Source organism: Anomaloglossus baeobatrachus, chromosome 2, assembly GCF_048569485.1.
Source record: "Anomaloglossus baeobatrachus isolate aAnoBae1 chromosome 2, aAnoBae1.hap1, whole genome shotgun sequence".
Classification (NCBI taxonomy): Eukaryota; Metazoa; Chordata; class Amphibia; order Anura; family Aromobatidae; genus Anomaloglossus; species Anomaloglossus baeobatrachus.
Window position 1 is genome coordinate 51,796,278 of NC_134354.1, and position 25,382 is coordinate 51,821,659.

The window sequence follows — 25,382 nt, forward strand, 5'->3', positions numbered from 1 at the left end:
ACTGTGTTTGTGGGGAAAGTCTTATCCCATCGGTGCGCTAGTACCCCAATTTTGGAGCGGGTGAGGGATGAATCTTGAAGACTTCACCCCCGTCGGATAAATTACCAGGACGCTTGAAGCTACTTCCCGGCCTAGGCTCCGCGTACCCCATCGTGCCCTGGCCCCTGCCCAGAGACGGCTCAAGGTGGCTGGCTGCCCTCCTTGGCAATCTGTGCCCCTTGACACGATACCCTGTGACCGGCGTTCCAGCTCCTACCGGGCCCAGACCAACGTCTGCCACCTAGTAGACTTCAGGAGCCCTGCTCCGAACCGGTAACCTCTGCCTCTCAGAGAGTCGCACTCTACCTCCTACTCCTTCCACTCCTTTTCACTTCTCCTCTCACTTTTCACTTTCCCCAACCTACCCCCCAAATTGATGGCCCTATTCAGGCCCCCCAATGGTGTGTCTGGTGGGTGTGGTGCAAAGTGTTCATAGGGTTTTGACTGCCTCTGATCTTAGCAACACCAAAGAACAGTGATCCATAACCAAGGAGGACTTGGATACTGTGCTAAAGGGCAGATTGCACAATACCCTGTGACGACCTCATAGGCCAGGGCGTCACATAGCCACCAAGAGATCGTGATGAAAACAGCTCTCTGTCAAGGTTTCTTTCTATTAATTTGCTATCATTCATTGTAATTGTGTGGAAATTTAAAGAAAATTTCTGAAAATTAGATAAAATAACATCCTTGTTATAATTTAGCAGCCATTCCTAGTCACGTGTCAGTATTGGTTGAAGACTGAGTATATATAGCTCCCGAGACCTGTGTTTAAACTCACAAGAGCTGTATCACACATACTTCAGTCGGTAAGGCTGTCATATGTGGAGACATATATCTCTTTCTCATTTAATACATTGAGAGGGGTGGTGGGGTTGTTATCTCCAGGTTCATCTTCCTTAATGTTTAATTGTTTTCCAATTGGGCACAGTCAGTCTCTGCATTGATATAAAGCTACAATAAAAACAGAACAATACAAAAACAAGGAGATGATCTGAAGGACATATTTATGTAAGTGCAACGTGTTGATGTGCCGCCCCCTTGTCAGCAGCCAAGCTGCTCGGATCCGGATCTGCGGTATGGCTCGAGGGACTCTACTGGACCAGGGGGTCACACGGACACTTCGAATACAAAAAGGGGGACGTATTTGTACGGGGGTTGTTAAAACTGTCTGTGACGCCACCCATGGTGTGTGGTGAGATGTTGCACCACCGCTGCTGTCATGGGGCTCCCAGGGGCGATGGGCTGGCAGCTGGATGTTAACCCCTCCGTGGGCAGGGATAGATGCCCTGGGGCCCAGTGTCTCTGTACAGGGGATGATAACGGCAGGGGCCGGCGCACCCGGTCAGGCCGGGAAAGTTACTCACTGTTGAATCAATCACACGAGTCTTTTGGTAAACCAAGGTGATGGTGGCCGGCTGCCGCAGACGGATGTATCTGGTCCCACACCCGGGCTGATGGTCACTACCCCTTTCCACTGCACTTGGTGTTTTCTTATGTAGACTTCCCGGTGTGTAACACAGGAGTCCGCTCCAGGTCCTCTGGTTGGGATCCGTGCCCGTCAGACGCTGACCCGTGGGATCTCCGTGGCCCTGGCGGATGCCCTATCCTTCTCTGTGGGTGGTTGTCTACTTTTCAGGACTTAGGTTGGGACAGGACCTAAAATCCTGCCCTCAATCAGTTAATTAGCTAGGCCATCGGTGCCGGTCCTGGCTTCAGGGTCCGAGTACCCCCTTGTGTGCACGGTTTCCGGGTCAGTTCTCCGGTGTCGGTACCGGCGGGCTACAACCCTGCCCCGGTCCATCTCGGATCTGCCCAGCCGTCTTCCCGTCTCCTGCTGGCGGTGACCACCGTCTGCCACCTAGACAATGTGTCAGGGCTCCGGCCCTGACACCTGTCAGCTTCTCCTCCTCACTCCTCTCCACTTGAACCTCCAAACTCAACCACTGTTTTTCCCGCCCCAGGCTCTCCAGACCCCTAGGTGGGTGTTTCCTTTTCGCCTGGTCCTGCCCACTGGTGTGTCTGTCCTTCCCTGAGGGGGTGACTAGGGTTTCAGGTTACTGAATAGGATAACTGAAGTGAGCACTAATATATATATATGAGTGCAAGCCAAAAATACATACTATATATAAGAGAATAAGGCTGCACATCAACTTAGATAATGGTATAATGCCTCAAGCATATGGGAAAATATTGGAATATACAATGAAAAATGCTACTTGCTAATTTGAACATGTGAATAATGAATTGCATACCTGCTATGAATATTAGGAAAAAGGAGATATTTAGCAATCGCATTGATCAATGTAACTGAGCCCCAAAACCTCGTCAAGGTATATCTCTATATTGGGGTCCCTAGCTCTGTGACCCTAACTGTGTGTCATCTCATTGCAATTAAAAACTGCTATGGGTGGAGAGGGGTAACTAAGGACTTTCTTATATAGGAGATGGAAAAAACATGGCCGAAAGGGGCGGAGCTGTGTTCACATTCAGAAAAAAAAAAAAAAACTACATATAACTGAATAGGATAACTGAAGTGAGCACTAATATATATATATGAGTGCAAGCCAAAAATACATACTATATATAAGAGAATAAGGCTGCACATCAACTTAGATAATGGTATAATGCCTCAAGCATATGGGAAAATATTGGAATATACAATGAAAAATGCTACTTGCTAATTTGAACATGTGAATAATGAATTGCATACCTGCTATGAATATTAGGAAAAAGGAGATATTTAGCAATCGCATTGATCAATGTAACTGAGCCCCAAAACCTCGTCAAGGTATATCTCTATATTGGGGTCCCTAGCTCTGTGACCCTAACTGTGTGTCATCTCATTGCAATTAAAAACTGCTATGGGTGGAGAGGGGTAACTAAGGACTTTCTTATATAGGAGATGGAAAAAACATGGCCGAAAGGGGCGGAGCTGTGTTCACATTCAGAAAAAAAAAAAACTACATATAACTGAATAGGATAACTGAAGTGAGCACTAATATATATATATGAGTGCAAGCCAAAAATACATACTATATATAAGAGAATAAGGCTGCACATCAACTTAGATAATGGTATAATGCCTCAAGCATATGGGAAAATATTGGAATATACAATGAAAAATGCTACTTGCTAATTTGAACATGTGAATAATGAATTGCATACCTGCTATGAATATTAGGAAAAAGGAGATATTTAGCAATCGCATTGATCAATGTAACTGAGCCCCAAAACCTCGTCAAGGTATATCTCTATATTGGGGTCCCTAGCTCTGTGACCCTAACTGTGTGTCATCTCATTGCAATTAAAAACTGCTATGGGTGGAGAGGGGTAACTAAGGACTTTCTTATATAGGAGATGGAAAAAACATGGCCGAAAGGGGCGGAGCTGTGTTCACATTCAGAAAAAAAAAAAAAAAACTACATATAACTGAATAGGATAACTGAAGTGAGCACTAATATATATATATGAGTGCAAGCCAAAAATACATACTATATATAAGAGAATAAGGCTGCACATCAACTTAGATAATGGTATAATGCCTCAAGCATATGGGAAAATATTGGAATATACAATGAAAAATGCTACTTGCTAATTTGAACATGTGAATAATGAATTGCATACCTGCTATGAATATTAGGAAAAAGGAGATATTTAGCAATCGCATTGATCAATGTAACTGAGCCCCAAAACCTCGTCAAGGTATATCTCTATATTGGGGTCCCTAGCTCTGTGACCCTAACTGTGTGTCATCTCATTGCAATTAAAAACTGCTATGGGTGGAGAGGGGTAACTAAGGACTTTCTTATATAGGAGATGGAAAAAACATGGCCGAAAGGGGCGGAGCTGTGTTCACATTCAGAAAAATTCAGTTATATGTAGTTTTTTCTGAATGTGAACACAGCTCCGCCCCTTTCGGCCATGTTTTTTCCATCTCCTATATAAGAAAGTCCTTAGTTACCCCTCTCCACCCATAGCAGTTTTTAATTGCAATGAGATGACACACAGTTAGGGTCACAGAGCTAGGGACCCCAATATAGAGATATACCTTGACGAGGTTTTGGGGCTCAGTTACATTGATCAATGCGATTGCTAAATATCTCCTTTTTCCTAATATTCATAGCAGGTATGCAATTCATTATTCACATGTTCAAATTAGCAAGTAGCATTTTTCATTGTATATTCCAATATTTTCCCATATGCTTGAGGCATTATACCATTATCTAAGTTGATGTGCAGCCTTATTCTCTTATATATAGTATGTATTTTTGGCTTGCACTCATATATATATATTAGTGCTCACTTCAGTTATCCTATTCAGTTATATGTAGTTTTTTTTTTTCTGAATGTGAACACAGCTCCGCCCCTTTCGGCCATGTTTTTTCCATCTCCTATATAAGAAAGTCCTTAGTTACCCCTCTCCACCCATAGCAGTTTTTAATTGCAATGAGATGACACACAGTTAGGGTCACAGAGCTAGGGACCCCAATATAGAGATATACCTTGACGAGGTTTTGGGGCTCAGTTACATTGATCAATGCGATTGCTAAATATCTCCTTTTTCCTAATATTCATAGCAGGTATGCAATTCATTATTCACATGTTCAAATTAGCAAGTAGCATTTTTCATTGTATATTCCAATATTTTCCCATATGCTTGAGGCATTATACCATTATCTAAGTTGATGTGCAGCCTTATTCTCTTATATATAGTATGTATTTTTGGCTTGCACTCATATATATATATTAGTGCTCACTTCAGTTATCCTATTCAGTTATATGTAGTTTTTTTTTTTTTTTCTGAATGTGAACACAGCTCCGCCCCTTTCGGCCATGTTTTTTCCATCTCCTATATAAGAAAGTCCTTAGTTACCCCTCTCCACCCATAGCAGTTTTTAATTGCAATGAGATGACACACAGTTAGGGTCACAGAGCTAGGGACCCCAATATAGAGATATACCTTGACGAGGTTTTGGGGCTCAGTTACATTGATCAATGCGATTGCTAAATATCTCCTTTTTCCTAATATTCATAGCAGGTATGCAATTCATTATTCACATGTTCAAATTAGCAAGTAGCATTTTTCATTGTATATTCCAATATTTTCCCATATGCTTGAGGCATTATACCATTATCTAAGTTGATGTGCAGCCTTATTCTCTTATATATAGTATGTATTTTTGGCTTGCACTCATATATATATATTAGTGCTCACTTCAGTTATCCTATTCAGTTATATGTAGTTTTTTTTTTTTCTGAATGTGAACACAGCTCCGCCCCTTTCGGCCATGTTTTTTCCATCTCCTATATAAGAAAGTCCTTAGTTACCCCTCTCCACCCATAGCAGTTTTTAATTGCAATGAGATGACACACAGTTAGGGTCACAGAGCTAGGGACCCCAATATAGAGATATACCTTGACGAGGTTTTGGGGCTCAGTTACATTGATCAATGCGATTGCTAAATATCTCCTTTTTCCTAATATTCATAGCAGGTATGCAATTCATTATTCACATGTTCAAATTAGCAAGTAGCATTTTTCATTGTATATTCCAATATTTTCCCATATGCTTGAGGCATTATACCATTATCTAAGTTGATGTGCAGCCTTATTCTCTTATATATAGTATGTATTTTTGGCTTGCACTCATATATATATATTAGTGCTCACTTCAGTTATCCTATTCAGTTATATGTAGTTTTTTTTTTTTTTTCTGAATGTGAACACAGCTCCGCCCCTTTCGGCCATGTTTTTTCCATCTCCTATATAAGAAAGTCCTTAGTTACCCCTCTCCACCCATAGCAGTTTTTAATTGCAATGAGATGACACACAGTTAGGGTCACAGAGCTAGGGACCCCAATATAGAGATATACCTTGACGAGGTTTTGGGGCTCAGTTACATTGATCAATGCGATTGCTAAATATCTCCTTTTTCCTAATATTCATAGCAGGTATGCAATTCATTATTCACATGTTCAAATTAGCAAGTAGCATTTTTCATTGTATATTCCAATATTTTCCCATATGCTTGAGGCATTATACCATTATCTAAGTTGATGTGCAGCCTTATTCTCTTATATATAGTATGTATTTTTGGCTTGCACTCATATATATATATTAGTGCTCACTTCAGTTATCCTATTCAGTTATATGTAGTTTTTTTTTTTCTGAATGTGAACACAGCTCCGCCCCTTTCGGCCATGTTTTTTCCATCTCCTATATAAGAAAGTCCTTAGTTACCCCTCTCCACCCATAGCAGTTTTTAATTGCAATGAGATGACACACAGTTAGGGTCACAGAGCTAGGGACCCCAATATAGAGATATACCTTGACGAGGTTTTGGGGCTCAGTTACATTGATCAATGCGATTGCTAAATATCTCCTTTTTCCTAATATTCATAGCAGGTATGCAATTCATTATTCACATGTTCAAATTAGCAAGTAGCATTTTTCATTGTATATTCCAATATTTTCCCATATGCTTGAGGCATTATACCATTATCTAAGTTGATGTGCAGCCTTATTCTCTTATATATAGTATGTATTTTTGGCTTGCACTCATATATATATATTAGTGCTCACTTCAGTTATCCTATTCAGTTATATGTAGTTTTTTTTTTCTGAATGTGAACACAGCTCCGCCCCTTTCGGCCATGTTTTTTCCATCTCCTATATAAGAAAGTCCTTAGTTACCCCTCTCCACCCATAGCAGTTTTTAATTGCAATGAGATGACACACAGTTAGGGTCACAGAGCTAGGGACCCCAATATAGAGATATACCTTGACGAGGTTTTGGGGCTCAGTTACATTGATCAATGCGATTGCTAAATATCTCCTTTTTCCTAATATTCATAGCAGGTATGCAATTCATTATTCACATGTTCAAATTAGCAAGTAGCATTTTTCATTGTATATTCCAATATTTTCCCATATGCTTGAGGCATTATACCATTATCTAAGTTGATGTGCAGCCTTATTCTCTTATATATAGTATGTATTTTTGGCTTGCACTCATATATATATATTAGTGCTCACTTCAGTTATCCTATTCAGTTATATGTAGTTTTTTTTCTGAATGTGAACACAGCTCCGCCCCTTTCGGCCATGTTTTTTCCATCTCCTATATAAGAAAGTCCTTAGTTACCCCTCTCCACCCATAGCAGTTTTTAATTGCAATGAGATGACACACAGTTAGGGTCACAGAGCTAGGGACCCCAATATAGAGATATACCTTGACGAGGTTTTGGGGCTCAGTTACATTGATCAATGCGATTGCTAAATATCTCCTTTTTCCTAATATTCATAGCAGGTATGCAATTCATTATTCACATGTTCAAATTAGCAAGTAGCATTTTTCATTGTATATTCCAATATTTTCCCATATGCTTGAGGCATTATACCATTATCTAAGTTGATGTGCAGCCTTATTCTCTTATATATAGGGTTTCAGGTTGGCTGCTTTAACTCTGTGTGGGAGCAGTGTTATGCGGGGGCCTAATTTGTGTGACTACCTGGTTTTGCCAGGGTGTCACATTGGCTCATGTTCACACTGTGTCCATTGACAAACATAACATAATAAAAACAAACTGAGCGGTAAATAAATGAGTAAATAGTGATAGTACATGTAAATAACATAGGGTACGTATTTGACACAGTTGTGATCAATAAAGTGTAAAAGCCATCCCACCGCAACTAGGTGTACCCAGTCAGGATGGATCTATCTCTAATGATTCACCTAAGTGCTAGGAGGCCTCAATAAACAAAAACAAAGCAGAACCCAGCCCTGATTGTTTAGACACCTTCCCTTGGAAAGCAAGCCTAAAAAGAGTATGGCTGTGGCACATCCCAGTAAGTACAAAGTACAAAAACACTAAATAATAACCAAAGACATGAGCTGGAGCACATATTAGTATAAGAACAATGTGTTGGTGTATGCTCATACTGTGGCCATTAACAAACATAACTTAGGATAAAAGCAAAGTAAGCACATACCCTGAAGTAAGTAAATGAGTATGTATTAAATGTACACAGAAATAACTTAGGAGACTTAGTTGACACTGTTTTCATTAAAAAGAAAGTGTAAAAGCCATCCCACTGTGACAAGGTGTACCTAATCAAGATGGTCCTATCTTTAATGATTCACGTCTCTCAGTGCCAACAAGTCTCAATAGGCATTTTATAATCAAAATAGTGTCAACTAAGTGCCCTATTTTATTTACAGTTAGGTCCAGAAATATTTGGACAGTGACACAATTTTCGCGAGTTGGGCTCTGCATGCCACCACATTGGATTTGAAATGAAACCTCTACAACAGAATTCAAGTGCAGATTGTAACGTTTAATTTGAAGGTTTGAACAAAAATATCTGATAGAAATTGTAGGAATTGTACACATTTCTTTACAAACACTCCACATTTTAGGAGGTCAAAAGTAATTGGACAAATAAACCAAACCCAAAAAAAAATTTTTTATTTTCAATATTTTGTTGCGAATCCTTTGGAGGCAATCACTGCCTTAAGTCTGGAACCCATGGACATCACCAAACGCTGGGTTTCCTCCTTCTTAATGCTTTGCCAGGCCTTTACAGCCGCAGCCTTCAGGTCTTGCTTGTTTGTGGGTCTTTCCGTCTTAAGTCTGGATTTGAGCAAGTGAAATGCATGCTCAATTGGGTTAAGATCTGGTGATTGACTTGGCCATTGCAGAATGTTCCACTTTTTTGCACTCATGAACTCCTGTGTAGCTTTGGCTGTATGCTTGGGGTCATTGTCCATCTGTACTATGAAGCGCCGTCCGATCAACTTTGCGGCATTTGGCTGAATCTGGGCTGAAAGTATATCCCGGTACACTTCAGAATTCATCTGGCTACTCTTGTCTGCTGTTATGTCATCAATAAACACAAGTGACCCAGTGCCATTGAAAGCCATGCATGCCCATGCCATCACGTTGCCTCCACCATGTTTTACAGAGGATGTGGTGTGCCTTGGATCATGTGCCATTCCCTTTCTTCTCCAACCTTTTTTCTTCCCATCATTCTGGTACAGGTTGATCTTGGTCTCATCTGTCCATAGAATACTTTTCCAGAACTGAGCTGGCTTCATGAGGTGTTTTTCAGCAAATTTAACTCTGGCTTGTCTATCTTTGGAATTGATGAATGGTTTGCATCTAGATGTGAACCCTTTGTATTTACTTTCATGAAGTCTTCTCTTTACTGTTGACTTAGAGACAGATACACCTACTTCACTGAGAGTGTTCTGGACTTCAGTTGATGTTGTGAACGGGTTCTTCTTCACCAAAGAAAGTATGCGGCGATCATCCACCACTGTTGTCATCCGTGGACGCCCAGGCCTTTTTGAGTTCCCAAGCTCACCAGTCAATTCCTTTTTTCTCAGAATGTACCCGACTGTTGATTTTGCTACTCCAAGCATGTCTGCTATCTCTCTGATGGATTTTTTCTTTTTTTCAGCCTCAGGATGTTCTGCTTCACCTCAATTGAGAGTTCCTTAGACCGCATGTTGTCTGGTCACAGCAACAGCTTCCAAATGCAAAACCACACACCTGTAATCAACCCCAGACCTTTTAACTACTTAATTGATTACAGGTTAACGAGGGAGACGCCTTCAGAGTTAATTGCAGCCCTTAGAGTCCCTTGTCCAATTACTTTTGGTCCTTTGAAAAAGAGGAGGCTATGCATTACAGAGCTATGATTCCTAAACCCTTTCTCTGATTTGGATGTGAAAACTCTCATATTGCAGCTGGGAGTGTGCACTTTCAGCCCATATTATATATATAATTGTATTTCTGAACATGTTTTTGTAAACAGCTAAAATAACAAAACTTGTGTCACTGTCCAAATATTTCTGGACCTAACTGTATATGTACTATTACTGTTTACTAATTTACGTACAGTGAGAATGATGAGAAGAGGGTGCAGTTGAAGATCCCCTTCTTAAGCACAATGTGGAATAAAACATATTTCTTTATACATCAGCCTCTGCTCCCACCCTATACCTTAGGTATGTGTGATACAGCTTCTGTCAGTTGAAACCCAGGTCTCGGGAGCTTTAAGTCTATCACCTTCAGCCTGTACTGACAGTAAACTAGGATACCATTTTATTTCATAATTGAAGAAACCCTTTAAGTGTGGACACACTTATGAATATATTAATTTGCCATTTCACAGCATAAATTTGCTCACTCATAAGTATACTCTCACCATAGAGACACACAATCATTTGCCCGCAAACAGCAACAGATCTACTAAACATTAACGTATAAAGACATAATTTTGATAATTTGTCAGAGAAGGTTATCTAACTTAAGAGGACTAAGGGGCACTTTGCACACTACGACATCGCAAGCCGATGCTTGCGATGCCGAGCGCGATAGTCCCCGCCCCCATCGCAGCTGCGATATCATGGTGATAGTTGGCGTAGTGAACATTATCGCTACGGCAGCTTCCCATGCACTCAACTGCCCTGCGACGTCGCTCTGGCCGGCGACCCGCCTCCTTATTAAGGGGGCGGGTCGTGCGGCGTCATAGCGACGTCACACGGCAGGCGGCCAATAGAAGCGGAGGGGCGGAGATGAGCGGGACGTAAACATCCCGCCCACCTCCTTCCTTCTGCATAGCTGGCGTGAGCCGCAGGACGCAGGTAGGAGATGTTCCTCGCTCCTGCGGCTTCACACACAGCGATGTGTGATGCCGCTGGAATGAGGAACAACATCGTAACATCGGTCATTTCCAAATTATGGAAATGAATGACACTACACCGATGATACGATTACGACGATTTTGTGCTCGATAATCGTATCAAAAAGGCTTTACACATTACGATATCGCCTGCGACGTCGGATGTGCGTCACTTTCAATTTGATCCCACCGACATCGCACCTGCGATGTCGTAGTGTGCAAAGTGTCCCTAAGACAATTTAATATTTCTCAAGCCATTAACTGATGTCAAGTTAAGAGTCAAATTACAGGTTTTATGCTGTGATATCATTGTGTTGAGTAATCCAGATGAAGATAACCTTTGTTGGATTTGTACATGACCACACTCATACAAGTCTTTTCCACATATGGTAATTCACTGATGAATCAATGGCTGACACAATGTGCATTACATTATAGGTCTAACCAAGATTCTAAAGCTTCTTTTTGTGGAGAGCTCAAAGTCAGCAAAGGGTAACTTAAAGGTCATGCAATGGCCTATTTAAATCCGAGAGGGTGCAGGTGGCTTGCATAGATCAGGTGAATCTTGGTGGTTGTTGGTTGCACCTTTTCTCCCTGAAACAACTAAAAATACGTTGTTTGTTGCTTTCTCTTATTTGTTATCCCTGTGTGTCCTTTAGTGCCTAGTGGGGTTGATGAAGAGCTCATCCCATCCATTTCCTACCTAGGGCCCAGATCAGGGTCAGTCTAGGGTCAAGTATCTGGCTCGGCGCATATGTGCGGAAGCTATCTAGAGAGGTCAGGGACCCCTGGGCCCAGCGGTAGACATGGTTGGTCAACATTTCCCCTTTCCCTGTAAACAGGGTTTCCCTTACCTTCCCTTTCCTTGCATACCTGGCATGACAGGTATGGTGTTTTGGAGGGACTATGTAGTGCTTATGACTTCCGAACATGGAATGTATTATAGCATACAAAGATTTGAATTTTGGTCTCATCTGGCCAGACTACTTTCTCCCAGTATTTCACAGGCTTGTCTTAATGTTGTTGAACATTTTAATTAATCGAGCTTGAGTATGCTTTTTATTCATCAATGGAGTCTTGTGGGTGAGTGTGCAGACAGGCCATGAAGTTTGAGTACAGTACTTTGCTTTCTTTGAAACAATTAAACAACTGTACTTACTCTTGGACATAATTTTTGATAATTCTTTATAATTCTTTGCATTCGCCTGTCCGAAATCTTTTGGGGAGCACGTGGTCGTGGCGGGGTTTATAGTGAAATTGTGTTTTTTCCTCTTCCAAATTATGGCCCCAACAGTGCTCACTGGAACGTTAAGTAGTTTAGAAATTCTTTTGTAATCAATGCCATTAGCTTAGTTTTGCAACAATAGAATTGCAAAGGTCTAGCGACAGCTCACTGGTTTTACCCATCATGAGATGTTTCTTTTGTGGCACCTCAGTAATGAGAAACTTTTTAAGAGACCATTAGTTGAATCAGGTGATGTTATTTTTCACTAAAGGCCACTTTACACACAGAGATAAATCTTTGGCAGGTCTGTGGTTGCAGTAAAATCATGGACATATTGTTTCATTTGTACACAGCCACAAACCTGGCACTGATTGTCCACAATTTCACTGCAACCACAGATCTGCCACAGATTTATCTGTGTGTGTGACAGGGCCTTAACTGGCAGGATTGCTTTCCAGTTACTGACAGATTTTAGCTGGTGTCATGACTTTCTATATCCTTTTGCACTTCTCTATCATGATGTGTTCAATACTTTTTCCCTGTGTTATTTTTCTTTATTACACATCATTAAAATAATGGACTTCTATGGTTTGATTTCTTTGCCTGTGGGGATTGGATGGGTTGTTACCAACATCTGGTGATAAATTCTTATCCATAGCACCTTTAGAAAAATGTTTATTTGAAAATTGGTGACATGTTCAATACTTTTTTTTACCAGTGGTAGATGTTCGGGCTACTTGGATCTACAATGATATGTCTTGGTCAAAGCTGCTTAATCAGTGTATGTTTTGGTGATGTTTAAATGTGAATTCACCATACCTGATTTTGTAGTATGAAACAATCTTGATCTGCAAATAATTACTTTAATAGATTATTTACAGAAGCGGCTATGTTTGACAATGGGCACTTAATGATCTGTAATAGATTGCTTAGTGTGTATAGGCTGTCATTGTTTGCGGCAGTGTGTCTTGTTTAGACAGTATGATATTGTCACTAGGAGTTTTGCACAAAACTCACCAATTGTCATGTCGGCATCAGACACAGTTCCCATTACAGATCCTGACATTTCACCCTATGGTTTCTCTCGTGCTTCAGAGCTACACAGGCAAGTTCAGGCATTGACTTGCTGTGCGCCCATTCATGATCAGGCTAGCGGAAGTTAATCTCTTCTAGCTAGCTTGTTACTTCTGGGGTCCCATGTTGTTGTATCACATTGGTTCCCTTCCTATTTAAAGAGGTGGAATCTGTCCTCTAATGCCGACTATAGTTTATTGCTATGTTGGTCTGTGTGCTATTGTGTCTCAGTTCTGCTGGTAATTGTATTGCTTTGTGCTTGCAGTTATCATGTTGTTTCCTCCCTGCACTTATTTTCCTTCTAAGCTCTTACTGTCTTATACATCTGTGTGAGCATGTCAAGGCAATAGAGTTTTGTTTTTGGTTTCCCATTTGTCTATTTCTGTTGGCTTAATCACTCATGCCCTGCCCCTCCCCTGGGGTTAGGGGAGGAGGTTTAAAATCAGGGCTGGTCAGGAGCAGGGTCAGGGAGGCAGCTCAGACATCCTCACCTTCAGAAGTATCTCTGAGTTCAGGGATTGCTAGGGTCCCCTAGCCTCAGAGCCAGTCTAGGAACCCCTTTCCCCTGCTTTTTCCTTAATCATCGTGACAGATGTGCTGCTAAGAATGATGATTTTTTTTGTTCAAATCAAAAGATCATTTCACACAATGAATGAGAATTTTGCTTGTTCACTCTTAAAGAGTGTTCTTAAAAACCTTCATTCACGACAATTTTTCCAGTGTAAATGGACCTCAAGGTGACTGTTATGCAAGGTTCCTATGCGGAAAATATTAAAGATAGAAAGCTTAGCAAGGGTAATATATAATCACGGTTAATTTTCATGAAGCCCTGGAGCCCACAGCTGCTGCCAAGATTACTTTTATTAAAATCTGCTGCAAATATAAGAAAATATATCCAATATATGTCTCCTCTGCAGCTCTGACCAGACATCCAGACAATCCCAGCTGTGGCATTATGCCAGTTCAAGTAACTGCCAGGAATAGATAAAGAAATCTCCTATTGAACGTCCAGCAGCCCTGGCATCTCTCTGTAGATAGCATTGATTCTGTAGAATGGTAAATGGAATTATTTATATGTTCATTATGTTGTCACAAAATAAGAAGCTTTTGCCAGAAATCATTGTTAATAGTCAAAGTTCAAAGAGAAATTTGTCACCGGTATACAATTACCAAGAACGATTCATATATTAATTTCACAATGAATTGTCTCATCTGTAATATAGACGCTCCATTATTCTGGTCTCTGTAATGAAGTTTAGTATGGTCCTACAAGAATAAAGTTTCTTGGTGCCATCCATTTAATTCTTTTAAACCCATCAAAGCCAAGGCAAACATATTGTCCCCTTTTTTGTGGATGTTTGGACTACAGTTAAATACATCGATTTGTAAACTTCATTATAAAATTTTGTTAAAGATTAAAATTAGAGTTGAGAAAAAAAGACTTGTTCTTCCCTAGTATGGCATCCAGTCCACTCCTCTGTGACAGCCGGACTAATGTAGTCTTCACTTTTGCAGCCGGCATTTTGGGCGCCTCTAGTAAATTCCTGCATATATGGTGATGCCATCAGATGTGAAGATTGCCCTATTACGATTGTGATGGAGGACCAGACTAGAAACCTGCTCAAGCATATTTGAATAAACATTATAAGTGTCAAGCTTCCACTAGGGGGTGCAGGGACATAGTAGAGATTGAACTTCTAAGTGTAGTAACACAAAAAGCCCACCAGAGGTCGCTAGTACAACAGTAAAGGGGGCTTTACACGCTACGATATCGTTAATGTTTTATCGTAGGGGTCACGTCGTTAGTGACGCACATCCAGCGTCATTAATGATAACGCAGTGAGTGACACTTATGTGCGACCTAAAACGATCTCAAAAGCGGCCAAAATCGTTTTTCGCGGAGAGGTCGTCCTAAAACAAAAAATCGTTTACCTCTCATTAGCGATGTTGTTACTCTTTCCTGCGGCAGCACACATTGCTATGTGTGACACCGCAGAAGCAAGGAACATCTCTTTACCTGCCTCCATCGGCAATGCGGAAGGAGGAAGTGGGCGGGATGTTTACGTCCCACTCATCTCCGGACCCTCCGCTTCTATTGGCCGCCTGCTGTGTGACGTCGCTGTGACGCTGCATGACCCGCCCCCTTAGAAAGGAGGCGGATCGCCGGCCATAGCGACGTCGCAGGGCAGGTAAGCCGTGTGACGGGGAAGCACGATTTTGTGCGCGACGGGCAGCGATATGCCCATGTTGCACAAACGATGGGGGCAGGTACACACGCTAGTGTACCGCCCCGCGCTCGACTGCAGCCGAGCCGCTAGGATCCGGGCTCGTTTGGTGGGTGGCTCGAGCACCTCGGGACCCGGGGGTCACGTTGCTCTGCATGGGGGTTGCTGGCGATCTCGATGGAGGGTGGTTAGGTAGGTGTACGGCCGGAGCCGTGTTTGAGTTCGTGACGCCACCCACGGGACGTGGTGAAGGTGTAGACACCACCGCTGCAGTTACTGGGGCACCCGGGGGAGTTGGTCGTGCAGCAAGATGTTAACCCCTCCGTGGGCAGGGATGATGGCCCCGGGACCTGTTTGGGCAGAGTAGTGGCTGGGGGGTGCAGGGCGGCGCGCAGCCGGATGGCACTGTTGTACTCACAATTATTGACACACGCAAGTCTCTGGTAAACAAAGTTGATGGTGGTCGGTGCCCACAGACGGCTGCGTCTGGTCCCCCACCCGGGTTGGTGGTCTTGGCCTTTCCCCAGCACCGTGTTGTGTAGACTGCCTATGCTTCAGCAACGGGAGTCCGCTCCCCGGCTATGTATGTGTCGGTGGAGTCCGTTTGCCCGCAGACGCTGGCCCGTGGGATCTCTCTGCCTGTGCGGTGGCTTTCTATTCCCCTCGGTGGGCTGTTGTTCTCAGTCGGGACTTGGGATGGGAATTGACCTAAAGTCCAGACCTCAATCAGTAAATTCGACGTGGTACAGTGGCTTCTGGGCCTCGTTCCGGGTCTGAGTACCCCCCTGGTGCTCCAGTTTCCAGTCGGTTTCAGGGTTCGGTACCGGCGGGCCACTACCCTGTCCCGGTCCCTTACGGTTCCACCTGGCCATCTTCCCGGCTCCTGCAGGCTAAGGCCACCGCCTACCTCCTAGCCAAGGTGTGCGGGCTACGACCCTCATATCTGTCAGTTTCCGCTGCAGACCTGTCACCACAGGCCTGCTGCACTCTCCTTTCCAACTCCAACTGACCACTGTCAACTAACAACTACTGTTTCTCCTGCCTCAGGCCTTCTGGACGCCTTGGTGGGCGTGGCAAACCGCCTGGCTTCGCCCCCTGGTGTGATCATTAAGCTCTGAGGGAGGTGACTAGGTTTTTAATGTGGTTGACTGCTGTTACCTTTTTAGGGGACAGGTGTTGTGCGGGACCTATCTGTGACTACCTGGCTAGTCCAGGGCGTCAGACTAGCGATATCGGTACCGATATCACTACCGTGTAAAGCCTCCTTAACAGTAGTCAGACAAGTTAAAGTCAAACCAGTAAGTCATGTCTGAACTGGAGAGTGAGCATGCCGTATACAGGTGGAAGCACAAGGGTCAGGAGCCAAGAAGTCACGTCAAAAGCCAAAAGGGGAAGCAGAGTCGTGGTCAGGAAAACGCTACCAAGGTCAGAGACCGGGAGAGCAAGTAATTACAAAGGGGGGAGGGGACCAAGACACAGAACGGGGCCTGGGTCTGGGAGACAGGGAAGACAAGCAGTACAATGGAGATGGAGGTCAGGGAGAGGTAAGCTGGGAAGCTGGATGGATCAGGGCTAACTCACAAGAACCAGTTGTGCACGCTGCAGAGCAGGAACTATTACTGGCGGCGTTCCAGAGGTCTCCACACCATAATAAAGTGGCGTGTGCCCCAGAACGAAGCACCACAGAACAGACCCCTCCTGTTATGAACTGGTAACTGTGGATGATCACAAAAAATCCCATCAATCAAGAAAAAACAAAACCACAAGAGTAGTTGGAAAGTCACCTGATCGCAATCCCCTATCTATTGGACAACACTAGAAGTAGCTGTGGGATGTTCCTAACATACATAGACACCTCGTCACTGCCAGAGAAACTTGGTACACCTTAAAGACAGAAATGAGGAATCCTAACTTGCCTTAGAGCAGTACCCAAAGAAATAGCAAGCCCCCAACATGCAATGACGGTGATGTAAGAAAACACAATACACAGAAAATATATGTGAGGCAAAGGTGAGGCCCGACTTACTAGATACGACAGGTCAGGGAAGATAACTGATTGCAGCCAGCAAAAAACCCTGAAAAAAATACCAAACTCCTGATAGAAAAAAGATTTGAGACTACACGGTCTCTCCCCCACTATATCAGGTACTATTGTAACAAACACTTTAAACAAAACTGCAGATATAATGGTAAGAAACAAAATCACAGACCAAATAATATTGTAAAGTGAAAATAATCCAAACATGAACAGGGAGCAAGCTCCCGTTCTTGCTGGAGGAACTGCCCTGCTCACAAAAGCAGAGAGACAGATCCTCACAAACAAGAACCAAAACACAGACCAAAACGGAATAAGCAGAAACACCCTTAAGTGCAATTCCAGTAGTTATGCACAGAAACTAGTAGACTTATCTGGAGTAGATTCAGGCACAGAATAAATGGGAGAAACTGAAGGAAAAACTCCCAGCATTCATCAGAAACAGCAGGAAACATTTAACATCGGCAGCCGCCAGGCAGAAAATGCTCTCCTAAATACACTAGGCTGATCTACAATAGCACTTCCTGAATTCCTAATTAATTCCATCACCTGTTTGAGTCACAGAGTCAGACTCAGCTTCATTACCATTCCTGGCCACCAGAGGGAGCTCCATACCAGCACCCACTCGCATGACATTCACAACACCCTCCCACCTGACTTAACCCCGTCAGAGTCAAGATACAGTCATGACAATATGTTTATACTTGCCTGTCCAGTGCGGCACCTGCCCTTTTGATAAAGCTTTTCTATTCATCTTCTGCTTGCTCCCTCTGGTGTCTAGATTTTTTAGTGCTGACTAGGCTTCAAACAGTCACATGGGGGGGCAACATACCACTTGACATGTGCTGCATACATTTAGACTGCAGAGATACTACTTAGCTTTGGAAAATACTAAAACTGGACGAAACAAGCAAAACACTAGGTAGAGAACTGTGGCAGCAAGTTTGGTGAGAGGCAGGTCAACGACAGGTAAGTATATTTTATTACTTTTTAATCCTTTTATTCCCCTAAATATTGGAGTCTGAAGAAATCTCATAATAAATGTCTTTTTGGGGCAATTTCATTAATCATTGAATTTATTCTATCTTTCTGAATCAAGTGAATCTGACCAAAACAAATTGCATGAGATTTGCTCATCTGTAGCTTTAAGAGGTTGACCAGACAAAGATACTCAGGTTCAGTGCTCCATGGTATTTGTGCACGAACATCAATATCTCTCGAGGAATCAGTGTCACTAGGAACCAGTTTATGAGGAATGTGTTTCCTTAAGGGAAACGTTAGAAGGAATCGCCGAGTCAGGTGACAACTATGACAAACTTACCAAATATAAATGGCTGCGATGGCCCTTGGAAGGCAGAGTTGTTGCCATTATCATCAAGGAAACAGACGTGTGCACAGCATAGTATTATTATTATTATTATTATTTATTATTATAGCGCCATTTATTCCATGGCGCTTTACAAGTGAAAGAGGGTATACGTACAACAATCATTAACAGTACAAGACAGACTGGTATAGGAGGAGAGAGGACCCTGCCCGCGAGGGCTCACAGTCTACAGGGAATGGGTGATGGTACAATAGGTGAGGACAGAGCTGGTTGCGCAGTGGTCTACTGGGCTGAGGGCTATTGTAGGTTGTAGGCTTGTTGGAAGAGGTGGGTCTTGAGGTTCCTCTTGAAGCTTTCCACGGTAGGGGAGAGTCTGATGTGCTGAGGTAGAGCGTTCCAGAGTATGGGGGATGCACGGGAGAAATCTTGTACACGATTGTGGGAAGAGGAGATAAGAGAGGAGCAGAGAAGGAGATCTTGTGAGGATCTAAGGTTGCGTGACTTCTGCAGAGGAATCATCTAGAAGAGCACTGAGTCTAGATGAACCTGAATCCTGCATACTGTCACCTGAGGAACCCGAAGACCGAATATCATCTCCAAAGGAACCTGAAAACCCAAACACTGTCACTAGAAGAGGTCTTTGAGAACCAGAGACTGAGAAACATCTGTTTTGGTGTAGCATCCAACTGAACCATTACTTCCAGTCAGCATGTCATTGCAAAATGCCGTGGTAGCCATGCTGAATACATGTGTCTTGAATTTAGAATAAATTACCAAAAGTATCTTCCCAAACCATCCGCTCAACTTTTCATTGTGTCACAAAGACATGGTGGTTGGTACCAAAAGTCCAAAAGCCTGTTACAGGCAAAATATATATTTTTACCGTCTTGGTCAGTAAATAGAAAAATCTTAAAAATTGAGAGTCCTCAATGGTTGATACCTTTTAAGGGCTAAAGGCATAACCATCTTTTCCATTAATCTGTCATTTTGACTCATCAGACAACAGTACGGATTTCCTTTTTTTTGCTGTCTGTGGTCCTCAGTAGTTGCTTCTTTGCAGAATTCAACCATAAAGGTCTGCTTATCGCAGTATATGTTAAGAAGTGTATAATATTTGACTTCTGTACATTATTTATGAGTTTTGTTATCTGAGGTATTGCTTTCTGAATCTGGTAATTATGATGCACTTATCCTTTGCAGCAGAAGGAATTATTGGTTTTCTTGACCTAGTACGGTTCTCATGAGAGCCAGTGTCATCATAGTGATTGATGGTTGTCAGGCTGCACTTGAGGATACCTTCAAAATATTTTCCAGACTGACTGACTTTCATGTCTTAAGTAGAGTTGAGCGCGGTTCGCGGTTCGAGGTTCTCCAGTTCTAGGCTCGAGTGATTTTGGGGCCTGTTCTAGATCGAACTAGAACTCGAGCTTTTTGCAAAAGCTCGATAGTTCTAGAAACGTTCGAGAACGGTTCTAGCAGCAAAAAAACAGCTAATTCCTAGCTGGCTTTCTGCTGTAATAGTGTAAGTCACTCTGTGACTCACACTATTATGAAATTTCAGTGTATAGTGTGCGGGAACAGCGCCTTCAGATCACTGCTGTTTGTATAATGTTTGTATATTTTTTTTTTCCTTGACTTCCTTCCCTAAGCGCGCGCGTGTAGTGGGGAGGGCCATTATGGCAGCCAATCCCAGACACACACACAGCTAAGTGGACTTTTAGCCAGAGAAGCAACGGCATTTGTGATAGGATGTCCATGTCACATGTCCCTGCATTATAAAAACGGACATTTTCCTCCAGCATGCCATTATCTGCCTTCTGCGTCCTTGGTGTCAGACATCACTGGCGCAGCTCCGTCCTGAGTCCTATCGCCGATACAGCTGTATGCGCTCCATACACAGCGCTGGACAGCTTAGGGAGAGCACTTTCTATCAGTCCTTTTAAGGGCTCGTACCGGCAGGGTCAGAGCCATAGGTGACAGGTCCTGAAAACAGAGACAGCGTCTGTGTAGCTAAGGTCAGGGATTTCCTCGCTGCATTTCCCCATTAGGAGGGAATAGAAAAGCAGGCTTCCATTCCTCTACCCAGAGCCCCACAATCCTGGCACTGTACCCTCCTGTCCTCTGCACACTCCAACTCATTATAACTAAGCCGTTATACTAGCAAACACTGAGTGTACCTAGTGGCATCCTAAACGTGGCTATTGGACTTCTGTATAGTCCCACTAGTGCAAAGATATTTGCAGCACGTCTGCCTGCATTGCACACTCAAACTCTTTATAACTAAGCCATTATACTAGCAAACACTCAGTGTACCTAGTGGCATCCTAAACGTGGCTGTTGGACTTCTGTATAGTCCCAGTAGTGCACAGATATTTGCAGCACGTCTGCCTGCATTGCATACTCAAACTCATTGTTACTAAGCCATTATACTAGCAAACACTGAGTGAACTTAGTGTCATCCTAAACGTGGCTGTTGGACTTCTGTATAGTCCCACTAGTGCAAAGATATTTGCAGCACGTCTGCCTGCATTGCACACTCAAACTCATTGTTACTAAGCCATTAAACTAGCAAACACTGAGTGTACCTAGTGGCATCCTAAACGTGGCTGTTGGACTTCTGTATAGTCCCACTAGTGCAAAGATATTTGCAGCACGTCTGCCTGCATTGCACACTCAAACTCATTATAACTAAGCCATTATACTAGCAAACACTGAGTGTACCTAGTGGCATCCTAAACGTGGCTGTTGGACTTCTGTATAGTCCCAGTAGTGCAAAGATATTTGCAGCACGTCTGCCTGCATTGCACACTCAAACTCATTGTTACTTACTAAGACGTTATAATACCAAAAATTGAGTAAACTTAGTGGCATCATAGAACTGGCTGTTGTATTCCATTAGTGCCCCACTGGTGCCAAGCTATTTCTAGCACTTCTGCATGACACCCTCCTGCTCTGTTTTTAATAAGCTATAATGATAGCAAAAAATACTGCCATTTAGTGGCATACAAAAAGTGGCTGTTGGACTCCTTTATTGTGCCACTTGTGCCAAGCAATCTCAAGCACCTCTGCATTCTACCCTCATGCACATTTAGCTATGCTAATTTTATAGCAAACTCAGGGAATTCCTTGCTGCATTTGATCATTAGGAGGGATAGAAAGTGAGGCTTCTTTTACTGTCCTGGTACCCACAGAACACGGCCACTGTACCCATCTGTCCACTTTAGCCACGCTATTTAATTTGCCCAAATAGCTGACTCTTTTTCTGCCATCCTAAAATTGTCTGGAATACTAAGTTAGTGTTCCTTTGCTGCCAAGCAAGGTACAACACATGTGCATTCTACACTCCTTTCCATTTCTGGAATGCAATTATTAACTGCAGGTAGTCCAGGCAATCTGTGACGAAGGTGCAGGTGTGGATATAATGTAGCCTGCATCCAATGATGGTTCTCTCGATGTCTGACAGCTCAACAATACCTTCTGTTACCACTTCCAAAACAAGTGATGACCTGCCAATCACACTCCCTGTTGCGGGTAAAGGAGTGGAAGTTCAGTGTGAAAAACCATGTGTGACTGCTGTCCCCACAGTCACAGAGGATGAAGAGCACGCAGATGCACTTGATGGGGCAGGCGGTGATTGCACAGGCACGCTAGGCTGCATTGTAGCACAGTGAAATTCACATTGCGACTTATGCTTCATTTTAAGTCGTGTACAGGGTGGGCTCCCCAGTATGCAGCAAAACCAGGCAACAGGAAAAGGACTCTAGGCAGTTGGGTTGATAAATGATTGTTTAACTTTACCAAAACAAACAATTAGAACCATGCATACAATTTAAATAATTGAACAATCTATTCTGTTGCCTACTACCTGCTAATCCCTCTGCGTAGCAGTAATTGTGTGTTTGTGCGTGTGTGTGTGTGATTGTGTGCGCAAACACGACTTACCAGTGGCGCATCACAAGACCTTCCAAGTTATCTACCTAAACATAGTCAAAACACATTACCCCCCCTGAATACCCTTGTTAGCTGAAGCCTCACAGATAATGCAGATGATAACAGTGTGAATGCAAACCACACAGCTCTGCAACACAGTCATGGAAATCTTGAAAAGCAACAGTCAATGCAAACATGTGTTGCTGTCCCTCTATGATTTAAACTGTACGTGACAATTTGACAGTGCAGAGGCAGCAAGTCTTATTGTCTATAAATAGTCGGCCTTCCCAGAACAGATATGTGTTTTGCTAATAAAACAAAGTGTTGTGTGCCCGCATTATTGTCTGGGCACAGCCTACCGTACCCGGGTACTGTGATGTCCAGTTTCCAGAAATACAGACTTTACGCTCCTCTCACGGTAAACAGTATAGACAGCACTGTAAGAATGTTGGTCTGTGGCACAGGATGTTGCTCACTGGCATTACGGGGCTCATCATCAAAGTACAACATGACTCCCCTCACAATTGAACGAAGTGTTTCCGCGGTGGCTCCTTGCTGTAACACACACCTTTAGCTTTTCCTTCTGTTCATAGACAGCATCTCCAAGTCCACATCCGAAGAGCAATTTGATATTGCTATAGTGACCAAACCAAGGCAGATCCAAAAAAACAGCAGCCCCTTGTGTGTAGTCTGCAACAATGCATGCAATGGTAAATAAGCATGTTGCATTGACAGTGGCTAAAGCTGAGCAATACACCTTCACGCTATCAATTCATATCCATGTGACACTTCAAGGAGGAACTACTCAAAGGTGTGAGTTTTTGCCTTCTACTTACAGATTGTTGACAAATCTTACAGATTCCATGACTTGGGTGATCCTTTGCGATGTCCAAAAATTCACAGGCTAGGCAAGGCTTACAGCCCATGCGACCTGCATAGCCAACACGACTTCTGCTCAGAGTCAAAGTTGTGGTCCAGGATTCAGTTGTTGACGTGCTTCCAGTACTTTGTCTCTGGCCAGGAAGACGCAACGTAACCTCGTCGTCAGTAGCATCCTCCTCCACCTCCTCTGCTGACCTCATCGACTGGCTGACTTTGGTTTGACAGTAAGTGTGGTCTCCAACCTCATCAATAACCCTGTGTGTTTTCATTCCCCTCGTCCTGAGTCCTCCGAGAAAACCTCTTCCTGCCCTGACCGAATAGTAAAGTTGTCATTCCAATCAGGTATCTGTGCTCCTCATCATGTTCCCCATTGTCTCCACCAGGAGGATTGACTTTTTGGAAATGAGGGTGTAGATTAGGCTCAGCACCTTCTTCATCGGGGCCTGGATCCCACTCACAAAGCTTCTGGCCATCTGCGCAGATCGTTTCCCCTGTCTCATGGAACTCGCTACCTCAACACGTCAGATTATCTGCTACACCCGCAAGCTTCAAACTGAATCTGAAAACTCATCTGTTCAGAAATGACTATAACCTTCAATGACACCACCACCATACATACTTGACGCTCAACCTACACCACTCCTACTGTCTCCTCCCAAAAATCCTTTAGAATGTAATCCCGCAAGGGCAGGTCCCTCTTCCCTCTGTACCAGTCTGTCTATAGTTACTTGTATATGTATTCTGTATGTAACCCCCTTCTCATGTACAGCACCATGGAATCAATGGTGCTCTATAAATCAATAATAATAAAAATAATAATAACTTCCTTGTCTGTACTCATTGCAGCTTTGGAGCAGACCTCTGATTCCCAGGCTATAGTGCGACTGAACAGCTATGCAAACTCAACCATCTCTGTTACCCCATACTCAACAGGGCTGGTGGAAACTTGAGAGCTGTTAGGAAGCAAGTGCGATTGGATTGACACCACAGAGGAATGGAGTATTTGGGATCTTGAAATTGGGGTGGAGGAGAGGCCACTTTATGGAGCACTTCAGATCCATTGAAGCAGCTGCTGTTTTGGCCTCATCTACATTTGTTAGCGATGGTTGTGTCCGTGAAAAAAAGGATCATATCAGATTATCCATGGGAAGAAGTACACCTGTTCTTTTGGATAGTATTTGTTGCTACAAAACCTGTAACCTGAAGCCTGCTGTGGTTTCATTTGCGCCCAGGCGTCAGCTGCCATTTAGGGCTGTGCCTTGGGTTGTCCAGCTGGCTGCTTTCTCCTCCACGTCTAAGTGTGGAGAGGCAGCTAGTGTGCATGCGTGTGCCGATTTACCCCAGCCGCAGCCTAACTACAGTGTTTCGCCTAGTGATTTTGCTCAGCCTGACTGTGCCATTGCTGAGGCTAAGTCTTCATTTTGGGATACAGCGCATGTTCCCACACTTAGTGCGAAAAGCCTCTTTGCACAGGTACTTGCACTCCGTGCCGGGTCTAGGTCCTGTGTTGTGCCTAGACACCATAAAGCTGATAGTCTTTTTTCATACACTGTATTTCATGCTACTGAGCATGCTCAGGCACTTACTGCATCAGAGACTATGTCCGGTAATGAACTCTTTGGCCCTGCCCCTGATGTGGGGGTCCCATATAGACCACAGGGCATCAGGTGTCCTGACAATGTGGCCAGGCCACTCCCAAATGGCTTGCAGAGGCCCGCCCCTATGACTTGTCACCGCATTATTGATGGTCAGACGATGACTGGTGAGGTGTTTGGGTCATGGCAGCCATGAGGTCATCATTGAAGTTGCGGTTCCAAATAGGACGCTAGTTATGCCACTCATGACGTGTCCCTCTGCTTTTGTCTCCAGGAGGTGCATTGTGGTTCACCCTGGTTTGGGGCGGACCCAGGTTATAAAAGGGGCTGGAGCCAACAAGGAGGTGCGCAGTCTTCT